This window comes from Notamacropus eugenii, chromosome 1, assembly GCF_028372415.1.
Source record: "Notamacropus eugenii isolate mMacEug1 chromosome 1, mMacEug1.pri_v2, whole genome shotgun sequence".
NCBI lineage: Eukaryota > Metazoa > Chordata > Mammalia > Diprotodontia > Macropodidae > Notamacropus > Notamacropus eugenii.
The window spans coordinates 221,094,625-221,121,920 of NC_092872.1; the positions used below are offsets into that span (position 1 = coordinate 221,094,625).

Here is a 27,296-nt window from a genome sequence, read left to right on the forward strand (position 1 = left end):
ATGCAATAACAATATCATCAAGACAAGCACCTTTGAAAGCTACAAGAACAAAGATCAGTACGACGACCATTCACGATTCCAGAAAGCCAGTGATGAAACGCGCTATTCATGACAGAGGCGATGGACATAGGATGCAGAACGAGGCATGTGTAGTTTTGTATGTAGCCCGGCATGTGATAATAACAGCACCTCCATCCCAGGCTTGTTGTGTGTGGTAAAGCACTTTGCCAACTTGAAACTGCTGTACAAATATTAGTTATTATACTATTAAGGGGAATAAGGAGCAGATGGTGGTAACAAGGTTGTGCATCTGGGTGACTGGTAGGATGAGTGTCTTTGACAGTAATAGGGAGCTTGGGAAGAGGAGTGAGACTGCGGGAAAGATGATGCAATGACATTTATGATAAGCATCACAATCTTTTCATATTTGCTTGTACTATGTCATATATGTATATGTATATATATATATATATATATATATATATATATACATATGTATGTGTGTGTGTGTGTATACACATACACATATATTCGCTCTGTCCCTATGAAGAGAAGAAGGGGGAATGTAGGACTCTTATTCCCAGGTCACTGCCTTAGAGCATAGATTTGCCTTCAAGGGGGACCTGCCACAACCACAACCCCCTGGGGCAGGGGAGTGGGGAAGGAATATGGAAGCCTTGGAGGGATTTTACTTTGAAATTAGATTATAACTATGCTGAAGTACTGACATCTGCCTCAGGAGGGAGCCTGCCCTGTGGAAGGGTGGGAATATTAGAGGATGAGGGTGGGTGTGGTTGTGTTGTAGGCCACCTATTGCAGGGAGAGTAGGATGTGACACATCTTTCCACCCCCTGAATAGTTGATCAAACGCCCCTTGGGATTAGGCCATAACTCACTTTGAAGACCACTGGTTTATTACTATTACAAATGGCCTCCTAACTGGTCTCTCCTTTGCATCAAATTACTCTAAGCTTTCTTCAATGTCTAAATCAATAATGATAGATTGGAGGGTATTCCAAATACAGAAATGAACAAAGATTGAGTCTTAAGACTCACTCAACCTGGATTCCTCTCACACCAGTCCACCAAAACTATTCTCACCAGTGACTTCGTCTGACTCCAACCTAGGTCTGATAGGCTGCTAGAAGTCTCGGCTTTTTTGTAATACCGATAGCATCATCCCATGATTGCTCCCCCGTCCAATTTGGGGAATCCATGAAGAATAAGCTTAAGGACCAAGAAAGAGTTTTCTGTTCTTACCTCTAAGAGATGGAAGTGTCTTCTGTTCAAAACATTGCCTATCAACTAGATGTGAACCTAGGAGGAAAACAAGGGGGAGGCCCGGGGCACATACTTATGAAAAGGAACAGGAAAGATTTCTAAAGAGAAATGAAAGTCCTGGGAGATCTCAAGTTAATAAAGTGGCCTAGAAACCCAACAGTTAAGAGTTTGTGGAGGATTGATTCTACCTGGAGAAAATATTAACAATAACAACTGGTATTTATTTAGTGCTTTAAGGCTCACAAAACTCCATAGGTATATTGTCTCATTTAATTCTTGCACAACAGTGAGAGGTAAGGGATATTATCATCCCCATTTTACAGATGAGGAAGCTGAGACTGAGAGATTAAAGGACTTGCCTAGGGTCACATAGTTAAGCAAGTATCTAAGATAGGATTTGAAATGAGTTCCTTTCTCTTTCTGGAAAGGATCGCTGAGTTTGGATCATGTAGGAAGGTATTTACTTGGTGCCCACAGGTTCAATACTTTTCTAGGACTTAGATAGTTCCTAGGGAACAGAATCAGTCTGTTTGAGAATTTGAGAATAAAGTCTCAAAATCTGCTCTGCCCTGATTATACCAATGTATAGGTGACAGACCATCTGAGAGAATACTGAAAAACTGAAGAAAGAAAAGCTGTCTGCAACTGTGTGGGGACTATATGAGTATAGGGTTTATTGGGTTAATTGGATGAGTTTACTCCCAAGACCAGTCCTTTGCAGCAGGAGGGCTGAATAGTAGATCCTACACCCACACCAACCTTAGGTCCATTCAGATCATATATAGAAATAGAACAAAGAAGGTACAGTGCCAGAGATGGCCTAGGGTCATGTGCAAGTTTTCCCATGAGATAGCTGGAGCTTATTTTGCTGTCTACATTCATTCCAGGTAGCTTACATTAGCTATGGAGTCATAGATCACATACTCACACTCTGGTTCCCACCATACACATCATCCCTCATGACCTGCTCATACATTTTTTCTGATAGTACTTGAGCAGTACATGAGCAGTCTTGTTAACATGGAGAAAGCAAAAGAACCTACCATTGAGCTTCACTGGAGACCCAGTCTACAACAATAATACAAGCAGAAGTAGGAAAATAACATAAACAACAAGACAATTACCACAATGGTTACCATTTTCTTCCACCCTAACCCAAGGCAGGAAAAGAAAGATTCAATGTCATTTGGTGATTAGTGGGAGAACTGGATTCCCTAACTTCACTCATTACAAGCCAGCTGAATCTCTGAACTAAGTTTAGAGACAAAGAAACATAGTTTGGGCAATTTTACAGCCTATTGGGAGTGATACAGAATGGTATCAGAATTAATTACAAAATGGAATCAGGATTGTTTGATTTTTCTCAATTTCCCCCTTTTTGTCAATGGGAGACATCACAATTTTCCCTGACAAATTAATGTAAGAACAAGATTGACCAGCCACACAATACAAGCCATAAGAAGATTATCTAAGACCAAAGACTAAATTTTAGAGGGTAGGTTCACATGGCACCAAGATAACTAAGAGAACTCAATATACAGATATAGTGAAACAAAAAGTCAAAGTAATACAATAATGACCATCAACATTAACTAACATAGTCTTTTTGTATTTTAGGAAGCCACTCCTAATGTCCATGTAATCAATCAACACATTTCGCCTTGGATCACACATGTTCCATGTTGTTGTTGGTGGTGGTGGTGGTGGTCCTTTATTTTCAGAGAGGACCAATGACATCACAGGGTGATGTCTTGACTTACCTATGAATAGCAGCAAGCGCCCTGACACCCATCCAGGATGACCAGCTGACACAAGTTCTTACATCTGCTTTTCTAAGGAAAGCAACTTAAAAGAGATCAACAATCTTCTTTAATCACATATACCAACAGAGAAAATACAAGCAGAGAAATAAAGACCAACAGACAGGGCTTCTAACTCTCTGACCATAATCAATACATACATCAAAGATCAACAGACAGATCCAACTGTCTGACCACTACATACATACATAGCTACCAGAGAGGGAAGCATCAACATCTGGGTTTTCAAAGCTGGGGGTAGAACAGCTACCCAGAGGCTCATCTGGCACATGAACCTTCTGCCAAAGAGCAAGCCCCCAAAGCAAAATCTCACCTCAGAGTATGCATACATTTTTCAGAGCCAGAGGGCATCACAGTCCTGGGGACCCAGTACCTCATTAACAATTAACAAAAGGTGTGGGCCTTCCTACAAAATAAACCTCCCCTAATCAAGCTTCCCTTTATGGGCTCCACCTGAAATAATGGAAAGCATGATACAAAGGCAGTGATAAGATAGAGGATGTTTTCATTGTGTCACACTGGCCAATGGGTGCAAGGTTAATATAAGGTTAATGGTGGATGGGGGAAGGGTTAAAAGATCTTCCCTGCCCATTCATAGGCCTCAGACACCTTTTGCTCATTTCTAAAGAGGCACAGGGTCACAAGGGACATACCCTCCAGCCCTGAAAAGAGTATATATACTCTGAGGTAAGGTTTTGCTTTGGGGATTATTTTTGAAAGAAGGTTTGTGAGCCAGATGAGGCTCTGGGCAGCCATTTTTAGAAGCCCCTGGCTTTGAAAATGCAGGTGTTGGTGCTTCTCTCTCTGGTAGTGATGTATGTATTGTCTACGGTCAGACAGTTGGAATTTCTGTTTGTATTTTCTCTGAAGTTCAGGGTGCTGACTTTTTCCCCTGAACTAAGTGAATGATACATGTTCTTCATTAAAGTAGATTGTTGAGCCCTCAAAAGTTGCTTTCCTTTTAGAAAAGCAGTTGTAATAACCTGTACAGAGAAATCAGGCCCTCCTGTTTATGCCAGGGTCCTTGATGATACAATTGGTAAATATATATATATATATATCTGGCATAAATGGCAAACTGCCAGCCTGGCCACTTTTCCTGAATTTTTCTGTTTGATTTGTTTTTTCCCCTTCGACCTGTTGAAAGTCACTCAAAGAATAGTTTTTACTTGTTTCATTTCCTATTGTTCCCAAGGCACAGCTTGTTCCTAAGGAAGCAATTTGTGTAAATCTCCATTTGGGGAGAGATACCTGTGTTCCCAAGGCATCAGTAGTTAGCACTGATCTCATTTGTTTTGGTCAAATGGTTTAAGACCAGTTTCACTCTGTGGTAACACAGAGGTAAGAAGGTAAGGGATCTTTTCCCATTACCCCAGAGTAGCTGTGGCTAAAGTACTTTGGGCAGGTGGGATTTTTTTTTAATCAGTGAGTCAGATAATGGCAGAGATTGTGCGTTTATTAAAATTACCAACAATACAAATCTGGGAGTAAGAGCAAACCCCCTGGATGACAGAATCAGACTCCAAAAAGATCTTGATGGTCTGGACTGAATCTCGTAAGATGAAATGCAAAAGGGATAAATATAACATCTTATGTGGATTTAAAAAAATCAATTTTACTAGTATAAAAAAAGTTCTAGGGTTTTTGTTTGTTTGTTTGTGTCCTGTGTTGACCTTAAAACTTGTTGAAGAAAAGGCAACATGGCTAAATGCATACATTTTATGATTTAATTAATTAATTGATCAATTCCCCATAAAGAAAACAGTTACATAATGCATTATGGAGCCAGAAATGTTCTGGCTACCCAGTGCAGAAATCTTCTGGCTTATATACATTTTGCCGTGAGAAAGGAACTCTCCTAGTTGAACAAATCATAAATTCAGTAAGACAGGACAATTAACAAAGCAATGTCAGTCAAGTCTTGAGATTCCAAGCTGGGTAAACATATGTCCCAGGTGGTAAGGAAATCCCACCACTAGTAAGTGGCAGGCTTCCTGCCCTAAACAGATAACTGACATAGGAAAGGGTAAACAAAGTTCAATAGAAATTACGACCTAAGATGTCTGTGTTTTCTTTACCATTAACATGCCATAACATAGTGTAGGTCTACAAATATTAAGATATGGAAAACGTCCCATTATTCAAGATAGTGTCTTAGGTTAAAGGTCTCCTTAAGGAATGTAGAGTCAGCCTTGGCTGGCTTTTGCTGACATAGGAAGAGGCATTCTCTGAGTTTGTTTCAGAGAGAACAAAGAGATTATTCCAAAATTTTATATTAAACATTATCAGCTGTAAACTGTCCACAGTATATTATAGCAGGCAAAAAAGGTGATGCAACTCTAGGCTGTACTGAGGCACAGGGAAAGCATCTAAAAAGGGAGAAGTAAGAGTTCCACCATCCTCCGGTCTAGGAAGAGGGTCCAGTTCTAGGAGTCATAGCCCATCTTACATCCTGCCACCAAGTCTTTGCCTTAGGCAAACACCATGTCACTTCCGTGCTCAATAAACTGGAGTGGCTCCATGTTGCCTCTAGAAGATAGAATGCATTATGAAATGCAAAATGGATAACTTTGATTACATTAAACTGAGAAGTTTTTGCACAACCAAACCCAATGCAACCAAAATCCGGAGGGATGTAGTAAATTGGGAAAGAATTTTTACAGCTAAGCTCAGGGATAAAGGCCTCATTTCTAGAATATATAGAGAACTGATCCAAATGTATAATCATACAAGTCATTCCCCAATTGATAAATGGTCAAAGGATATGAACAGGCAATTTTCAGAGGAAGAGGTTAAGGCTATCTATAATCATATGAAAAAATGCTCTAAATCATGTTGCCTCTAGAATAAAAGGCTGGGTTAACTTTTTAAATTTTCACCATCTTGCTCCCAGCCTCAACATATGTCACTCTCCCGCCTGCATTTTGCAATGCAGTTCAATTCACCCTCTCTGTATTCTTTCCCTATGACCTTCCATCTTCCATTTCTATGCCTTCACACTGATTATTCCCATGCCTGGGATGCACTCGCTCTTCACTTGTGTCTTGTAGAATCTCTCCCTTCCTTCAAGGCACAAATCAAGAGCCATCTAATCTACATGAAGCCTTTCCTGATTCCCCCCTCCAAATACGAGTGCCTCTCCTCCCTATCTTGTATTTAACGACTTCGTTTTTATTTTTCTTTATTCTGTAGGCACTTATTTTTATATATGCACACATGTATATGCTCATTGTCTCTCACTGTTAGAATGTAAGTTCCTTGCAAGTAGGGATGGTTTTATTTACTGTATTTGCAACCATGGCTCCTAGCATGTCTGACATAGAGAAACCAGGTTCTTAATAAATTTTCATTGGCTGTTTAATAAGCTGTCAAGAATCCAAAGGTGGGCAGCCAGGATAGTAAAGTTGAGTCAAGTCAACTACCATTTATTAAGTGTTTACAATGTGCCAGGCACTGTGCTAAGCCCTGCAAATACAAAGAAAGGTTTTGAGCTCATGATACATTAGGATAGATTAAATGAGGTGACATTTTAGGTGGACTATATAAGAAGGACAAGGCTGGTGCCCTATATGTCTGGAGGAAAGTGCTACCAATTTGAGCTACCTCCTTGATAACCAACAACAAGCCTTTGGAGCTAGTGATAAGGTGAACTAAGCAACATCCTAGTGATGAAAAACCACTTCACCCCTACACACAAGCCTAGCCAACTGAGAAGCAGAAGGCTTCTCAATACCAAGGTATTGTGGGAGAAATATTTTCAGTGAATGGTTTACCTGATATAATTCCATCCAATCAGGATTGCTATATGGATAGCAAGGTACTTAAGGAATCAGGTTACCTAGGACTGCATCCTATCATTCTCCAAGAGGCCCATAGACAGAGCATTTTAATCTTACCTGACTGACCATGCCATGGGATCCTGAGGCCTGAGCAGAAGACTCAGTGGAAGTAGCCTTTGCCCCAGATCAGTCAATGTATGTGTGAGAAATGTGGCTGCTTTAGTCACTGAAGATGAGAATGATATAGACTCATGATCAATTGGGAAAACAATAAACATTATTAAGAGCCTACTAACATATGTACCAGGTACTGTGCTCAGGCTGGAGATACAAAGAAAAAATGAAAGAGTCCCTGCCTTCAAGAAGCTTACTGCACTCTAACTAGTACCTCATTTGACTCCTTGACCAGCTGGAGGAAGTCTACCACCTTGTCATGATGTTAGTGCCTAAGAGTAGAGAAAAGCTAAGAAAGAGGAATGTGTTATGAAATCTTGAAGTCCTGGAAAAGTACAAGGGAGAAGATTTCCAGAGAGTCATTCCTGGAAAGTCCTGACTCTGGAACCAGAGGACCTAGGTTTAAATCCTGCTTCCAACAGTTAACTTCTATTTGACCTTGTCTAAGTCACTTCATCTCTCAGTTTCTTCAGAGTCTGTTTCCTCATCTGTAAAATGAGGGGCTTGCCCTAGATGGCCTCTGAAGTTCATTTCAGTCCTAGAGCTTTGAGTCTAGGATTTTAACAAGTAGTGGAAAACCTGGGTAATCTGTCACTCTACAAAAATAGCTTCAAGAAAGAATGGATAGGGCCTTTCAAAGATGATATAACATAATCGCCTATTGTCCATAATATATAGGAATATGGGAAAGCCAATGACTTTAAAAACCCAAGAAGTACCCATCCATCTGTCAATTTTAAGCTACCGTTTGTAAGCATAATAATATTCTGATTCCAGAGAATTTTTCAATTATGTTAAAATAGAAAAGAGTCTGGCTCCCATATTTTAAGGAATAGCACACCTACATCTTGTTATTGTCTGAATCATATACAGACACACACACACACACATACACACACACATACATACACTTCCAAATGAAAATAGGAAACAAAGTAAAATTATTTCATGAGAAATGACATCCCAGCTGCCATGAAACCTGATAATTTATTTAATGAATTCTAGCTTTTAGTAAATGAGGCATTACATGCAAAATCCAGTGTCAGAGAAAAAGCTGTGTGGTGTTCACATAGCTGCAATTAAGTGGCAAAGAGGAAGTATCATCATGCTAAACGTTAGAAGCCCAGGACTCACTGTGTTCTTTCTTTACTTAACAGGAGAGAGAAAAGTCAAAGATTTTAACCAATAGAGAAAACTAGTATTCCCAAAAGGAGAGGAGTGATTCCCATTGAAGAACTGGGTTCCTCTTCAGTAGCCTGCTCTCTTTTCAACTGTCAGATTCGATACTCTTCAAACCTGTCTCCTTGCTTCTTTAGACATTGTCTCTTGTTTCTTAAAAACCACCAGGGGCATGAGATGTCCTTGGAAGAACCAATGGCTAGCTGCCCTATAATTCTATCAAGCTTAACTGAAGAATTTTTTCATACCTCATGAAAGAATAACAAAATATATATAATTTTTACTCAATATGTTAACAATTCTCATAAATAATATGTACTTGTTTTCATAATTCTTTCTTACTAGGCACTTCACATGTCATAGAGTCATAAAACAGGACATCTGGAAGAAAACTGACACATCATCTAATTGAACTGTTCCATTTTAGTGAAGGAAAAATAAGACCCAAATAAGAAAAGTGACTTGCCCACAGTAACTAAGCAGGTTAGTGGTAGAGATATGTACAGAACTTAACATGTGTCCTGATACCATGATCAGAGCTCCTAACACTGTACTCCAAGTACAGTAATGTCATCCTGAGATTACAAATGCCTCAAGAACAGAGGTCATTTCTTCTATTTATTGTGTTTCATACACATAATAATAGCACATTGATCTATGTGCAGAGCATAAGAAATGAACTGTCTATTAACAAATCTCATAGATGTTTTTTTCATCAAAGCAAAATCTAACCTCTTGTTGGATTAATGAGCATCCATTGCTGACTGGTTAGTTTGATTTGTCTCCCTGTAAAATTAGCAAGTTCTTCTATGGTGTGCTAATAAAAATGATTTCCATTGGATTCTTTGGGTCTGGAGCTTTTGTCTATCAATTTTTTTGTTATGTATGTAAAAGTGTCAGATATTCAATCTCCTCAAGTGTACATTTTGGAAGGCTATGTGGCACATAAACATTAATCTGTTTGCATATCTGAAAACAAAGGCATGAGCTAAGAAATGAGTCATTGCATTTGTCTAGGAAATTGAAGCTCTTGATGTCCAAACCAAACTCCCTATCTCTCACGTGAAACGGATCGTTACTATCAGAGTATGGAAGCAACTCATTTGTCCAACAGGTGGAAAATGAACAAAATAGATCATAGTAATACAATGACTTATAAATCATGACAAATAAGCGTGAACCATCAGTTCAAGAAGAATACAAAGAAATATGGAAAGATTTATATGAAGCAATGTAAAGTGAAGTAAAGAGAATTAGAATAATATATACATTGAATACAACTATATAAAAATAACAGCAACAAATTGTGAAAGAATGAGCTGAAGAGATAGAACAAATAAGACTTTTATTATTTTGTTGAAGTTTATGGTTTTCATTTCAACAAAATGTAAATAGTGGCAATTATGAGACTTTGTGATTTATGGAATATGTCCAGAAGAGGGCAGCCAAGATGATGAAGAAACATAAAGCTGAAGATGAATTGAAGAAATTTGGTATAGAGAAGAGCCTAGAGCAAAGAAGGAACAGGGCATTAACTGGAATTAGGTTCTATGATTCTCTGTCTTCAACTATTTAAAGCAATATCATGCGGAAGAAGAATTATACTGATTCAAGAAGATTGCCTTGTACACAGTAGGTGCTTAATAAATGCTTGATGAATTAAATTGAATTCTTCTTGACCTAGAATGGAAAAAGTAAGACCCTTTGGCAGTTACAGGGAGGCAAATTTTAATTCAATTTAAGAAAAAACTCACTAACAATTGAATCTGTTCCAAAATGTAAGAGCTACCTTGAGAAATTCTGGGTTCTCCGTCCCCGGAGTTCATCAAAGGGAGGCTTTGGGGGAATGTTGCATTCAAGTTTGGATAGTATTGAGCTCTATGATCTCTGAGATTCCTTCTAATTCTGTAATTCTGTGCTACCATCTGCTCCCTCCCCAGTTTTCACAGGGCCACTAGGAGGCTTAACTGAGGCTATGACTGGAATTTGAAAACTGTCAAATTCTATACAATTATAAGATTTTTTAAGATGAAAAAGAATTTTAAAAAGGAGATATTTTTACCATTACTATTATTTTACCATTATCATAGGAGAGACGGCCTGACATAGTAGATATGAACCAGTTTCTGAGTCAAGAAGACCTGAGTTCAAGTCCTGTCTGTGGCATTCCAACTGTCCCTCAGTCCTGCAATGCCACCAGGTAATTCTTTAAGACAATAAATTATGAAACATTTTCTGATCTGTGAGGATAGAGGGAGTTAGCTCATCAGGCGTTCCCTACATCAATGAAATTACAGATCCAGTCCAAGTTATTGTTACACGTAAATTCTTACCACAAAAATATCATATAAGCAAATCTTTTGGAGTAAAGACTTCCAAACTCTAACCAAACAGATTTCTAGTAATATTCTACACTACAAAATTCTAGTAGGATAATGCTCCTATTAAAAAATAAATTATAATTGATTAGAAAAATGCTAATTAAAATAACTCTGAAGTACTACCTTACACTTATTAGGTTGGCTAGCATGTCAGAAAAGGAAAATGGCACATGTTGGAGGGGATGTGGAAAAATTCAGATATTACTGCACTAATGGTAGAGTTGTGAAGTGATCCAGCCATTCTGGAGAACAACTTGGATGGTTTCACAAAATCCTAGGAAGGATTATCTGAGCTGATGCAAAGTGAAGTGAACTATTGTACACAGTAACTGCAATAATGTATGATGATCCACTATGAATGATAGCTATTCTGATTGATACAATGATCCAAGAGAAGACCAAAGGACTTAGAATGAAAAATGCTATCCACCTCCAAAGAGAACTAAGGGAATCTGAATACAAATTGAAGTATAATTTTTCACTTTCTTTATTTTATTGCTTTTTTGTTTGCAATATGACTAATATTAAAATGTGTTTTACATGATTTTATATGTGTAACTGGTATTACATTTCTTGCCTTCTCAGTGTGTGGAGGAGGTGGCTGGGAGGGACATCATAAATGATATGTGCTGGCTGTCCAAGGGGAAAACATCCTAGACTATATAGATATATAGATAATCTTCAAATATGGATCAAGAATTAATAGCATAAGCCCATTTTGCTGAGAAAAGATTCCTGAAATTTGTGCATTATTTCAGCAACTTACCATAAAGCCATGAGGTAAATAAAATAATGCAGATTTTTCATTTCAGAATACACTGGGAATATTTCTGGTTCCTTGGAATTTACTTGTGGCAAGTCATATGCTTTCTAAAACAGTTTTGAGTTTTTAGTAATCCATGATTTTTTATTTTCACAGAGCTTGAGACAGCCTAAATACACAAATGCAAAAACTAATTTCAGGGGAAACAAGAACCATGACACTGAAATATTACCCTAGAACAGGACTGATCAGTCATTTGTGTACCTACCACAATGTACCTTTCATGGAACAGACTAACAGATTAATTACAAAATTAATCAAGAACTGTGGAAGAGTGTAGGGAGGGAGGAAGAATATGTGATATCATTCACTCTGTCTTTGTCAAGTACTAGTTTTTCATTGTGAAATACAGAGAGTAAAAAGTTCTACTCCCTTCAAGGCCTCTTAACTATGACTAGGCAACCTGAGCCTCAGAGGTGGGCCAAGGACCAAAGCTACATCCATCTCTGATGCTTCCCTTCTCCTCACCCTATTCACATGATAACTATTCAAGGCTTATTGATTTTACCTCTGTAATATCTCTTCCATTCATCCCCAACCATCTCAAATTCTACCAAAACCTCTCCAGTTCTGGCCCATATCTCTTACGTTTCAGGTTATCGTAATAGGTTCTTCACTGGTCTTCCTGCCCCCAGCCTGTCTCTTCCAATCTATCATTTGCCTTACTGAGCTATGTATGCTTACATTTACATTACTGAGTAATCTTCTAAGCAGTGCTCTGGTTTCATCATAACCCCTTAACTCAAAACCTTCTCTGATTCCCCCCTACCTACTGGAAAAAGTATAGCTTTAATTCTACCATTTATGCCTTTCTGGCTGCAATATGTTTCTTATTCCCTCTGGTGCATCATCTCCCTTTACTATTCTCTGCCCTGCAGAGGTAGCTAGGTGGTACAGTAGATAGAGCACTGTGGAGTCAAAAAGACTTGAGTTCAAATTTGGCTCAGATACTTACTAGCTGTATATCCCTGAGTAAGTCATTTAACTTTTGTCTGCCCTGTCTGTCTACAATTGCACAGGGAATAATAATAGCCCTCCCTTCCAGAGTTGTGAAAACCAGATGAGATAATATTTGCTATAAAAAATAGCACTTAGCACAGTGCCTGGCACACAGTAGGGGCTTGATGAATGCTTATTTACTTCTTTCACTGTCTCAGTGCTGCCCTCTGACATCTACTTGGCTTTCTTTACTCAGGCTACCCCCCACATCTGAAACACGCTCCTTGAATGTCGTGTCTCCATCTGTTCAAAGACCTTTCTTCCTTCAAGGTCTAATTCGGGGGTCATCTCCTGTTCCATAAAGTCTGTCATATTATTTTTCCTCTTTTGATCCCTCTCCCCCAAGCCTACATCCCCATCCTTAGTGATCTCCCTTCTCAAGTTTCTAATAGTATTTTTACTTAGAGTTCTTTTTGCAATTATCTTATTCTCTTTTATATCACAGTTCTTTGTGGCTTTCCTCTCTAATTTCAACATAAGTTTTGTGAGAACAAGGTTGATATTGTATCCTGGCACCTAGTACTAGGCTGTATTGTATTCCTAGTGCCTAGCACAATATCTTGTATACAGTAGGTCCTTAATAAATATCTTTAGCTTGTATAGTGGACAGATTGCTAGATACAGAGTCAGGAAAAAGTGAGTTCAAATCTTGCCTTAAACAGCCATGAAACCTTCACTTAATCTATTTGGGACTAAGTTTCCTCATCTATAAAATGAAAGGATCGGACCTGATGACCTCTAATGTCTCTTCTAGATATGACACCATAATCCTATGAAATGAATAAATTAATTATTTTGAGTAAAGTTTTACTTTTCTAAAGAAAGCTTATTTTATAAACTAAGGAAATAATATTTTACAAAGAGAAATCTATTTATGTTGAGGGAAACTGTGGGGCTGGTTGGAAGAAGGAGAGAGGATAGGTATGACAACAATAATCAATGTTTGTAGAACATGGTGGACCTTTGAGGTGGGGAAAAAGGACTCAAACTCTAGGGAAAGGATAGGAGTAAAGACAGACTTGGGAGTTATCTGTGGGAGAGATTGAAGACATGTGCCTGGATAAGATCACCAAGGAGGAGAAAGTAGAATGGGGAGAGGAAAGTGCCAATGAGCAAGCCTTGGGAGACACCTACATGGGTGAGAAAAAAAGGACAAGCCAGCAAATGAGACAAAGAGGGAGTAATCAAAGAGAAAGGAGAGTGGGGAGCCATGGAAGCTAATAAAAGAGAGGGCGTCCCAAAGAAAGAGGTGATCCATGGTGTCAGTGCCCCAAAAAGGCTGAGGAGGGTGAAGAAAGAAAAGAGAGCATTAGATTTAGCAACAAGGAAGTGATTTATGAACTTCAAGTAACTGGATGCCCCCCTGAGTCCCCACCTCCCATAGGGTGTTGGGGACAGAACCAAGATTTGGCAGCGAAGGAAAGGATGGAGATAGGATGATGTCTTGAAGAAACGGCAGAGTCCAAAGAATAGGGTTGTTTGTTTTGGTTTTGCTTTGGTTTGGTTTTGATTGTAGGCTGAGGAAAAGTAGCCAGAAGAGAGGAAGAAATTGAAAATGCATGAAAGAGAGAAAATAATTGATGATTTGTGGTCATGGGAGATGCAAGAAAAGGTAGGACTGATGAGAAAAATGGAGGGAGTAACTCTGGTGTGAAGGACAGCCACCTCCGAAATTGAAGAGGAAAAGGAAATAGAGGACATTGAGAGAAGTAAAAGAGTACAACAGGAAAGATCCTAATTGGGGGAAGGATTTCCTTCATTTTAGAATATTTTTAAATACATATTTTTATTTAAAAGATTGTGTTCAATTCTGGGAGCTAAACTTTAATTTGCATTCAGTCAATAAGCATTTATGAAGCAATGACTTGGAATTAATAGGTCATGGGATCTTACATTTAAAATCATAATGGAGCTTAAAAGTCGTTGAGTACAACACCTCATTTTATAGGTGAAGAAACTGAGACCAGAGAGGTTGATGAGCTTATTCAGGGTTACATAGCTAGCAAGAGGCTCAGGCAGGATTCAAACCCAGGTATTCCAGACTCCAAGTCTAGGTCTCTTATCTATCATAAAACACTACCACTTATACATGTGAGTGCTTCTAAAGGCTCAAAAACTATTCCTCTGAATAACTTAAACATTCTGTTTTCCTGTCACATTTATATTACTCATTGGGTCAGAACATTCTTTTTTCACAGAAAATCAAGGTAAATTTTAGCCCTCTTTCCAAAGAGTAGCAAGTATCTAGATAAAGGAATCAATCGTAGCACGGCAGGTCTCAAAGACATCTTGGATACTGTTGGCACTGCACCTCCTTGAAAGTTCATGGACAGAATATTGGGGTCTGGGAATCACAGACTTAAGAGCTGGAAGGGACTGTGGAGTTCATTTGCTCCTATGCTCTCATTTTGCAGATGAGGAAACTGAGGCCCAGAGACTTGCCCAAAGTCATACAAGTGGCACTAGAGACAGAAGGCAAACTCAGGTCCCCTTACTCAAAATCCAATGTTGTTTCCATGATTCCAAATAATGGCACTTAGGACTTCATGTGATTAGTGATAAGATTATAGACACCCAGGAATAGTGAGAGTCATTGGAAAATTAGCCTCTGACAATGGTGGCAGGACTTCTCTAAAGCCCCTAATATTTTCAAATCCTGATTGGAGCAATCTTGACCTCACTGAATATTACTATTAAATATCTTTGTTAACTATATGACAAGGTCCAGTATCATAAGATATACTATAGAGTTAACAATTCTAGGACAAAATTTTAGTCAGGATAAAAAAAAATGGTTAAGAGAAACTAGATTTAGCAAAATTACAAAGGTCAATTTGTACTGTACTTAACAAGCCAACTAATGGAAGAGCATACATACAGGTTTCCCTCTTAATTCCCTCCACGCTGCATCACAATCCTTGAAGAGTTGATACCTTGCTTTTGCAGATGCAGAAAAAGATTCTAAGAATATACAATTTATCAGATAGCCAATGGCAAGAGAATTATAGCTTTGTGATTGTTTTTTAATGTTGTACAATTTTTGGTGACCCCATTTGGAGTTTTCTTTGCAGAGACCCTGGAGTGGTTTGCCATTTCCTTCTCCAGTTCATTTTACAAATGAAGAACTAAGGCCAACAGGGTTAAATGATTTGCACAGGGTCACACAACTAGTAAGTGTCTGAGGTCAGGTTTGAATTTAGGAAGACGAATCTCCCTGCCTGCAGGCCTGGCACTCTTATCTGTTGCACAAAGCTACGGGAATATTTGCAAGCCCAGATGGTCGGGCAGAGGATAGAAAAATATTAAAACAAAGAACAAACACATCCTTGCCTGGCAAAGCAGGAGTGCCAATAAAATCTATGTGTATTATAGTTTAGAGGAAAATTTTATAAAAACAAAGGCAAGGCTCTGAGGGAGCTGCTTCTTCCTGATGGCTGGTTCAGAAGAATGCTTATGGGAGTGTTTCTATCTATCTCTGTCTGTGTCTTCTTCTGCCCCTCTGTCTCTGACTCTCTCCCTTCATAACTTTTTTCCTCCTTTCTGTCTCAATAGAAGTTCCAACTCAGACAAAAAACTGGACAAAAATGGTCCAATAGTAAACCAAGAAAGGTATCTTTGCTGTTCTAGTTTATTTTCCTGGCTGTATTTTCCTCGTAAGTGGAAGCCTCCACTTCTGCATATTTTTTCCTTCACTCTCAGCCAATTCCCGTCTATATTATATGAATTCTCCAAGTGACCATGGTGTGTCAAATACTTTTAAAAGCGATTAAAGTTAAGTTTTTCCTTTAAAGTCATCTGATTACATTAATCCATCATTTCTTATTAATAATTATTTGAATGGTTGTCTTGCAGCTCAAATTTCCCCCAAAGTAGTCCATATGTATCTAATTCTATATGCTTGAGCAGTTAAAGTCCTTTTTACAAAGGGCTTTTGTAAGTGTGGGTAGCTGGATGATTATAAAAGTCAAAAGATAATAAATTCGCAAAACTATTAGAAAGCATATTCCGTGTTTGTTATTGTTTTTGTTCATTTTCCATTCTCAAAAAGGGCAAATGACATCATGAGGGTGAGGTCTTGACTTGTACATGGCAATGACCCAAGATGTAATGGGTGACTTTGGCCTTTTTAAATTGAGGTCTTTCCCAGGTCTCTGTTTGTGTGAAGTCATGCCCATTCAATAACTGGGGGCTAGATAAGAGCTAAGACAAAAGATGACTCAATTTATCATCGCAAAGATATCTGAGGGGGAGACCCTCAGAAGTTCTGGCCAGAACAGAAAACAATTGCTATTTACACTCATTCTAAACCACCAAAAACCTAAACAGAGTCACAGAGGCTTACTTTGGGTAACAAGATTATCTAGCCCAGAGGTTCTTAACTTAATCTGGAGTTCCAAGATGTCCATGGATAAATTTAAGGGAGTGTCCATAAACTTTTTTTAATAATTTATTAATAATAATAATAATTTATTATTATAACTATATTTCAGTATAATTGGTTTCCTTTATAATCCTAGGCATTTTATTTTATGTGCTTACACACACTATTCTGAGAAGAAATCCACAGATTTCACATGATTGCTAAAGGGGTACAAACACAAAAAAGTTTAAGAGCCCCTAGTCTAATTATAACCATACTTCATACACATGGAGAAACTGAGGCACTAAGTTGAAATGGCTTATCATAGACTTAGAGCTGGAAGGGACTTGGAGTTCATTTGCTCCTACACTAATGGCAGAGTTAGCACAAGAACTACGGTCCCCTCACTCCCAGTCCAGGATTCTTTCTAATACTGGGTTAGGTTACCTTTCTATATTAGAGGAGTTGGAATTAATAGTTCCACTGGACACCATATGAGCAACCTCATGGTAAAGCTGGTGTGAGAACATTACTTCTTAGCTTGTAGGTACACTGAGACAGCTCCTGGAAGAAAATGCTTCCAGGAAGGTAAGCTAAAGCAATAAATACACTTTTCCTAATGTCCCATTGAACTATTCCTATGTTATGGATTAAAACTCCATTTTGAGTTATGCAAGCAATGGAGGGAGGGGAAAGGAAAATTGAAAAGACCACATGACTGAGTGTCAGGAAACCATGATTCTAGTCCAAACTCTGCCATTAATTATTTGAGTGACTTTAACAAAGTCACTCAACTCCCTGGACCTAGGTTTATTCATCTGTGTAATGTGGAGTATTAAACTAGACTAAACAATCTTGTTACAAACTCATGACTATGCTTCTCCAAAAGTTTTGGAAATAGACATCAGTGTGCCTTGCAAGGAAAATATTTCCAGGCAGACAGGCTAGAAGAGTAAAGAGTTTTTTCTTAGTGTCCCATGGACCATTCTTGCGGGCTAGAATTCCTCGTGACAGAGAGAAAAAAAGAGAGGGAAGAAGAAAAACAATGAGGGAGGTAGGAAGGGATAAAAGAGAAGGGGGAGAGGAGGGAGAGAGAAAAAAATGTGGAAAACCACAACTTATACATTGAGGGCATTTAGGAGGAGCTTTCACCTACGTAGAAGAAGCCATGGAAGGAATCAAAACAAAAAAAATTAGAGTGTTGCCTGATTGACTTAATGACATCATGGCTGAATTATTATAACAGTCTTCAAACTACTTTCCATACCTCAGAGTTCTCTATGCTCCATTTCATCTAACACATCCCTGCCAAGCATCATTTCCATCTTTCCACTCTTCTGCTGAGGTCCTTATATTGACTTTCCACTAATTAGCAGATCAAGAAGAATATGTAAGATTGATCCCAGTCCAAATAAATATGCTCCAAATAAACCTGAAACTTGAGGTTCTAGGCCATTGGTTACTTTTGTAAGTTTCCAATGTCAGGAAACTAATTTACTTAAAGAATGCCTGTAAATAAACTCATGAGGGGAAATAAATAAATATACAGTAAGGTATACATGTACTTGGTCTTCATAGTAATACTTACAAACAGAAGGTTCACATCTTGAAATTGCAGTAGTCTGGCATGCTGGGTATCCACAGCTCTGTTGAAAGGGCTCCAGGCATTTTTGTCTGGCAATAGTATTTACAAAGACCATTATCTAGAGATCTGGAAGAGACTGAGTTTTAACACTAATGGTTCACATGATACAGCAAAAGATTGTCTTGTCTTTTCACTATTTGATTGCTTTTGATAAGAGTATACAAACAAAAGCTTTCAAAAGTTATTAAACTCATAATATCTACATTGGCCCCACCACCACATTCGAAAAATATTTATTGAGTACCTCTCATATACAAGGCTTGTGCTAAGCACTGAGATATAAAGATGAATTAGACACAGTCCTTGCCCTCAAAGAGCTTACAGTTTGGGAAGGGAGATAAGACTAGGATATAAACAACCAGTGTTTAACACAAAGTTATAGAGTCCACTGATACCCAGATCACAAAGTGCTATGTGAGATCTGAGGAGGAAAAAATTCCTTAAAGTGGGGAAGTGGCCCTGAAAGGCTTTGTGGTGGAGGTTAAATTTAAGTTTTGTCTAGAGGTTGGGTAGGATTTACTCAGAGAGAGGTCTGAAGTCAAGATGAGGTATATTCCAAATATTGGGAACAGTGTGAACATGAAAGCAAAGAAGCTGGAAAATATAAGATTTCCTTCTGAAAGGGTGAACATTTCAATTGGGCTAGAATGTAAAGCTTATACAGGGGATGATGGGTAAAACCTATTAAGGTGTATTGGAGCTAAAAAAGGAACAGTGTTGAATGACAAGGTAAAGAAATTGGCTTTTACTCAACAGGTCATGGGGACCCATTAAAGTTCTTCAGCAGTGACATAACATGATCAATGCACTGTTAAGGTTATTCCGAGGACAGTATGTGGGAAGGTTTGGAAGGGGAAAGGACTGAAAGTTGAGAAACAATATGGTCCTCAGTGAGGGTGGTGAGAAGGAAGGTGAGGGAGCAGAAGCAACAGATATTTTGGAGGTAAAAAAAATAAGGATTAGCATTTAGTTGTTTATTAAGAATGAGAGAGAAATCTAAAGTGTCAAGTCTTGGTGACTAGTAGTATGGTGATTCTACCCAAGGCAGCTAGATGGTGAAGTGGAGAGAATGTTGAACTTGGAGCCAAATAGACCTGAGTTCCAATCCTGTTTCAGATACTTGAATTCAAATAATGGGGATGTTACAAAAAGGCAAATAGAGGCTTCATCTATGGAAAAATTCCTCCTAATGAGAGCTATCCAAAAAATGGAATGGGCAGTTGTTTCTCCCTCACTGGAGGCCTTCCAGAAAAGGTCAGATAGCTGGAAGGGATTCTTCGACTTTAATGGATTGGTCTAGATGACTTCTGAAGTCTCACTGAATTCTGAAATTCTGTGATGCTATGACCATCTAAGGGGCAAGCTGTAACTTTAAAAAGAGATCATCACCAGTAATTTGATGAATATTTTGACCATAATAACCATTGAAGAGGACAAAAATGCAAACCAGGACTCCATCCTGACCAGTCTCTGTTTCTGCAGTGAAGATGGTGGAGCAGCAATAAAGGAAGAAGTTATTAAGAACCAAACCATTTTTAGACTGTCTACAATTACTTAACTCATGGTTAACTATATTACACTCTTAATGTACAATCTTAACATGAGTGTCCAACAGTGGAGGAATTGATGATCCACCAGAGAAACTACATTACACCCATATTCCACTTTTAAAATAAATAACTCCAAGAGACCAGAGATAGGACACTGGTATGTTGAGTAGATCCTCTATGAATGATTGATGAAAAGATATGGACAAGAATCTCAAATACAAAAGTTTGAAAGAGCTCAGAACTGCTTTGACCCAGGAAATACCTATATTGATGAGATCACAGATACTTCAAAAGATCCAAAGTCTGGTGTCAAAAAAAGTCAGAGGTCTTCATCCAAAGCTTTTATATCATCTGTAGTTTTTATGTTCTCTTCCCTTCTATCATCCGTTAATTTCTTCAATCTGTCTAGGTTTATTTGATACCTCCCTTTTCAAAGCATGTGAGAACTGGAAAAGATGTTGGAATTCACCTAGTTTAAGAGATCAAACGACACTGACACTAAGTCAATAGAACAGTTAAATGACCTTGAACATTATGGAAAAGCTTAGAGAAAAATGATTAGGACATGCAACGATATCCCTATTCAAATCACCAACTTCTTTCTCATCCTAATCTGCTTTAAAATTAGCATATTTTCTGAAGTGTTTCTATCTTAATTATTTCCTGAAGGGTTTTTAACCATATAGATGAGAAGGGAGGATTGAGAAATGACAAGAAAAAAAAAAATGAACCTCTCACTCAAGCACTGAGTCAAGGTTTTACCTAATTAGGAGTTGTTTCTTTCTCTTTAAGGGTTCTGTCTCTGTCTCTCCTTCTCTGTCTCTCCAAATATATATATATGTATATACATATATATACATACATACATACATATCTGTGTGTGTTTGTATATACAGATTTATTTTATGTATATGATGAATATGTGTATACATAAATATATACAAAGATGGCTAGGTACTAGACCTGTAATTTCATTAATATAAGAAAATCCCCAATGAGGAAACTACCATTGTACTTTCTCTGCAGTTCATAATCTTAGAAATCTGTGAAAAGCACTAAGTAATTTGCCCAAGGTCACGTAGTGAGTAAATATCAGAAATTACAACTGAATTCAAGTTGATCCTATACATTGTACTACATTGCCTCTTATATGACATATAGAGAGAGAATATATGTATTTCTGTGTATATGTATATATTTATACGTATATGTGTATACATATATTTAAATGTTATCTCTTCCATATGGTAGGCACGGCACCTCCATGCCATGATTTAGAAATTTTGTGTAAAATTTTTTGATCCTCCCTTCATACCAGAAAGAAGTCTGATTTTTTTCTTTTTCTTTTATGGGATGTTTACAGTACCATCTTGTAAAATTTGGGTTAAGTATTAAGTATAGGCTATATAGACGTCAAAGTTAAGTAAAAATATTTTTCTGTGTTTCTGCTGGCTTTCACGTGTCATCTGTGGCTTCCACAAAACTCCCAAAAAATTCCCATTTAATTTCTTATGCCAACCTGCAATATATCAAAACCATGATGGAGAAATTGTGATGTGGAAGGGATAACTGTATACATATATACAATCTCACTTAAATCTCTAACTTTGTGAGTACAAACTAGATTGCTATAATGGCATAGGGAGAATAATGAAAGAATATCTGTTAAACACCCATGTTGCCTAGTTTCTGACTTACATGGTAAAACTCAACCCTATAAGGCAGTACAGTTCAGGCCAAATCCTGAACTTAATTAACTTGATAAGCACATTAATTTTCCATTTCAAGTTATAGTCAAAGAATATGAGCTAAGAGATATTTGGTTTGACCTGAATTATTTTAACTCAAGTTTGGACACATGATATTTTTAATGCATTAAAAAAGCAGACTGAGACACCATTAAGAGAAAACAAAAGATGAGAAGTAACTCAGCTGGTCTCAAAAAAAAAAAACAAAAAACACCAGGAACTGGAAAAGGAATCTGGAATCACAACGTTTCCTCAGGTGAGGAGAGGTTAACTCAAGAAAAATACAGCAAAGTTTAGCCACCACTTTTAATCAATTTCATAAAAAATTTTGTAGAGTAGATACTGGGAAGTCTTTCAAATAATTCATTAACAGCAAGTCCTCATATCAAAAATAGCTACCCAAGAGTCCGTGTCATATTCCTTGGACACAAAGAAGCTATCCATGAGACAGAAGAGAGAAGTGAGTCAGTTTACCATCTGAACTGGAGGCCCTTCACCATGCTGACTGCCCTCCTCTGGATACTCTACAGATTCTCAATTACCCTCCCTAAAATGCAATGCCTAGAGCTGAACACAACAGGATTGCAAATTTAGAGTTGAAAGGAACCTTTGAGGTCATGTATTCTAACCCCCTCATTTTACTGATGAGGTTCAATAGCTAAGGTAGTTTGACCAAAGTCATGAAGAGCCTGGATTTCAGCAGAGGTCCCGTGACTCCAAATCCTGCTCTCTTTCCATTGCAGTACTCAAGATAAAGTACTGCAGAACTATGACCTCTATATTAAGGAACTTTATGCCTCCTTTAACACAGCCTAGGATGACATCAGCACTGAGCTTACAGTGAACCAAAAAAAAAAGGCCATTCTTCTTAAGATGAATGCCTTATCATGCCACAGTTAGATTTAAAGTAGGTAAGAGAGCCAGAAACTGTCTCAGAAGAACAAACAGATGGTGAGGGCAGGTCCCAGCAGCCTGAATGGGGCTCAGTCTAAGGCCTACAGCCACCAGAAGATCAGGGAAGCTCACAGGCATCTCTGTGGGGCCTCACAAGTCTGCACATAATGCCTGACATTGTGCTGGAAAGAAAAAAAACAAAAGTCCTGGGTGACAACGTGTATTTTTATTTTAAGCCTTATATATCATCCCTCAGGCCAAAAGTTTATTTTTTTCTAATTCAAGTATAATTTTACTTTTCCACTTATTAAATTTCAATGTATTCAATTCAGTTCAATGTTACAACCTTTCAAAGTCTTTTTTTCAATCCTGGCTCTGATCTTCCATGGGTTGAGTAATTGACCTAGCTTTCTGATAAGCTGATAATCTAATAAGCATCCTTTGTGTATGGTATTGATTGCACAGGACTCATCCCTGAGTACTCCCCTGGAGAACTTTCTAGGTTGATACATTAAACAGTCAACAAACATTTATTAAGGGTTTTTCTTTGTGCCAGGGATTGTGTTGCACACTGGGGATATAAAAAAACCCAAAATATTTTAAAATTCTCTGCTCTCAATAAGTTCATATTCTAATGGAACATACAGCCACAAATTATTATTCTTTGGGTCAGACCATGTATCTGGTTCTGAATTCATATAATTGTACTAACCTATACCTCTCCATCCTGTCTAGCATGAGACACTTTCCTAAAAATCTAGATAGGTCAACCTTGCTTTAATCATTTCTAGATTTACAACTGGAAGGGCCTAAAGGCAATCTAGTCCAATTTCTCCATTTTACAGATGAGGCCCAGACTAAATGCCTTGCCCCAGGTCACACAGGTAGCAAGCAGGGTCTTAACGGAGGTCTTCGGTCCCCTGATTTACAGTTTAGTAAAGCTGCCAAAAAAAAGAAAATAAGATTAATCTGGTAGAATTTATTTCCAAAAAAAAAAAATCATGCTGGTGCTTTATGATCACTGCTTCCTATGTCAGTCATCCACTCAACAAGGAGATCTATTTCTTTCTCACCACCCCTTTTCTTCAATTTGGAGAGCACAGATTATTAAAAAAAAAAAAAAATCCAGAATGAATGCTCAGACTCTAAACAGTAAAACAGCCAACGGATTCCAGAGGATCATTGAGGAATTGCAGAATGAGACACCTGAAGACATGGCCAGTATAGAGAATTTGTTTTCCTTGACCACATAATTGTTACAATGGTTCTGGTCTTTTTCTTTTTTTTTTTCTTTTCAACTTGAGATGAGAAAGAGAAAAATACTAATGCTTGTTAACTGAAAAACAAATTAATAATTAATAATAATGAATTAATTAATAATGATTTATATTTTAAACATTTTTAAAGCCTACTCCTCCACCAATCCCAGGTTGTCCCCAAACCACAATACAAACATAGCCAGGAGAGAGTCTCCTGGAACATGGGGTCCCACGTGCCAAGTACTTACCGGGAAGTGAAGGCCGAGTTGGAACGCAAGGCCCGCTGGGAGATGTAGTCCATTCTCAGACGCAGGGCTCAAACTGAGAGAGCTCAGACACGTTCGGCCCCGCCTCCTGAGCTCCTGAAGACTCGCGACAGTTCACGCACGGGCCTGTGCCGAGACTGGAGCGCCCGAGGTGCGGTTGGAAGTTGCCGGTCGTCAGTTGGTCGAGCCTGCCCACGTGACCCCGGAAGTCCCCAGCCCTCCAGATGGAACCGCCCACAACCGAGGAAGACACGCACTGGCCGAAGGTGGAGGGCCTTTTTGAACTCCCTGATGAGCGATTGGACCGTCTCCGTTAGGGCATCCTTGCAGCGCAGGAAGGGCTTTTCGGATTTGGAAACCATCTTACAGCGATGAGTTTGGAGAAGAAAAGAAGCGTGCCGTACCAGCAGATGAAGACTCGGGATGAACGCCCCCCCACAGCCCATCCGGGGAGAAGGGAGCTCCCACGTGGAAAGGGGAGCGCAAGCCGCGAAGCTTCCCAGGTGAGCAGCGGCGTGAGGAAGCTCCCGTCACCCAGCCTCCAGCCCAGAATGCGGCAGGAGCTCATCAGGGTTATCGCAGCCAGGAGAGAAAAGGAGTACGTCAGTTTTCACAAGTTTAGGTTCTTTGTTGGAACGTGGAATGTGAATGGCCAGGCTCCGGACAGCGGCCTAGAACTGTGGCTCCGGTGTGATCGGGACCCCCCGGACATCTACTGCCTCGGCTTCCAGGAGCTGGACCTGAGCATGGAGGCCTTCTTCTACCTGGAGTCCACGAGAGAGCACGAGTGGCTAGCCTCCGTGAAGCAGGCCTTGCATTTCAAGTCCAAGTACAAGAAGGTCCAGCTGGTCCGCCTGGTGGGAATGATGCTCCTGATATTTGCCAGGAAGGAGCACTGCGTGCACATCCAGGATGTTGTGACCGACACGGTGGGCACCGGGCTCATGGGGAAGATGGGGAACAAAGGAGCAGTCGCTGTGAGGTTTCTGTTCCACAACACTACCTTTTGCATTGTCAATTCCCACCTGGCTGCCCAGATGGAGGATGTGGAAGGTAGGAATCAGGATTATAAGGACATCTGTGCCCGAATGAGTTTCCTTGTCCCAAAGCAGGGTCACCTGAATATCATGAAGCACGATATTGTCATTTGGTTAGGAGATTTGAACTACAGGCTTTACATATATAATGCCAAAGAAGTGAAAAGACTGATTAATAGAAATGACCTTCAGAAGCTCCTGAAGCTAGACCAGCTGAATGTTCAGCGTACAAACAAGAAAGCTTTTGCTGACTTTACAGAAGGAGAAATTAGGTTTATCCCCACATACAAGTTTGACAGTAAAACAGACCGGTGGGATTCCAGTGGGAAGTGCCGGATTCCAGCATGGTGTGACCGAGTCCTTTGGAGAGGGGCAAACGTTAATCAGCTCCGCTACCAGAGTCACATGGGGCTAAAAATCAGTGACCACAAACCCGTCAGTTCTTTGTTCCATATTGGAGTGAAGGTTATAGATGACAGGAAATACCAAGCAATATTTGAAGACAGTGTTCAACTCATGGACAGAATGGAAAATTATTTTCTTCCTTCAATAGCACTAAGCAGGAGAGAATTTGTGTTTGAAAATGTGAAATTTCGGCAACCACAAAAGCAGAAATTCCAAGTCACCAACAATGGTCCGGTTCCCTGTCACTTTTCCTTCATCTCTAAGCTTGGTGACAGGCAGTACTGCAAACCATGGCTTCAGGCTAAGCCTTGTGAGGGCTGCTTGCAGCCAAATGAGACATTAGACATTTCTTTGAGTGTTTATGTTAGCAAAGATTGTGTGCCAGCCCTGAATTCAGGTGAGAATAGTATCAAAGACATTCTTGTCCTTCACTTGGATCAAGGCAAAGATTACTTCTTGACCATTAGTGGCACTTACCTCCGTAGTTGTTGTGGCACATCCTTGGAGGCTTTGTGCCAGATGAGAAGACCAATCAGAGAAGTTCCTGTTACCAAACTCATAGACTTGGAGGTGAGTCCTTTGGAGGAGAGTGTCAGCGAAAAACCACTTCAGATTCCCAAGGAACTCTGGCTCTTAGTAGACCACTTATATAAGCATGCCTGTGACCAGAAGGATTTGTTCCAGACCCCTGGATCACAAAAAGAAGTTCGGCAAATTATTGATTCCTTGGATACTAGCATTCTTAAGACAGTACCTGGCAGTAATCTCTCAGTAGCTGAAACACTCCTCATCTTCCTGGAAGCTCTGCCAGAGCCTGTTATCTGTTATGAACTATATCAACGATGCCTTGACTATTCACATGACTTCCGACTCTGCCAGCAGGTAATTTCACACCTTCCACAGTGCCACAGAAACGTTTTCTGGTACCTTGTAGCTTTCCTTCAAGAACTTTTAAGGCACTCTGAAACTAACAACATTAATGCCAATATGCTTGCCAATCTTTTCTCAAGTCTTCTACTGCGGCCTCCACCCAATTCAAAGGCAAGACAGACCCAGAACAATCACCAACGTGCTGTCCAGTTTCTCTTGGGCTTCTTGCTTGGAGGTGATAAACATTAACTCTTCCTCTCATTTGCCATGCTCACCTCCAAGTTCCAGGACAAAGGAATCTCAGGCTGTGAATGTTCAGAACTGATTTGAGAGCATTCCTCTTTGTCTCCAAAGGGATCTACACTCCAGCTTTTGGGCTATTAGCTTTTGAAAATCTGTACCTTAAAAGTACATTAGGGAAAGTGAGTCTTCTAGGAACCCCTTGATCCACAACACACTAGCAACATATCCTGTACATCGGAGGACTTAAGACTCATCATGTTGCCAAGCCAAAGAATCCCATGTTTTGATGTTTTGTGCTTTATCTTTGTGGGGCAAAGAGATGTATTCACAGTCCAAAAAAAAAAAGTCCAAGATGACTTCCAGCCCTGGAGTGAAGGTAGCATACAGAGTCATTCTTGGCGCAGAAGTTCCTCATTATGGATGCTGTGCTTTTATTAATGCAGCTTAAGGTAGTTTGGGTCCTTTTTGGCCACAGTGCCACACTGTTGATTGATATTGAGCTTGCAGTTCACTAAGAGTCCCAGACCCTTTTTCACACAAACTGTTTCCTACATTTCTTATCTATCCAGAATCTATACAGCTA

General features: G+C 39.1%; 1 long non-coding RNA gene and 1 pseudogene across 1 annotated transcript in view; one reads left to right on the forward strand and one right to left on the reverse strand.

Moving 5' to 3' along the window:
* The window catches only part of LOC140516940 (uncharacterized), a 28,501-nt gene extending 4,277 nt beyond the window's left edge, over positions 1-24,224 (reverse strand). The window contains exon 1 of the long non-coding RNA XR_011971431.1: positions 24,141-24,224. This is a non-coding gene — a long non-coding RNA (uncharacterized lncRNA). The remainder of the gene's footprint in view (positions 1-24,140) is intronic.
* A 128-nt stretch (positions 24,225-24,352) lies between these two features.
* LOC140516931 (inositol polyphosphate 5-phosphatase OCRL pseudogene) lies at positions 24,353-27,083 on the forward strand (annotated as a pseudogene).
* Positions 27,084-27,296: the final 213 nt, after the last annotated feature.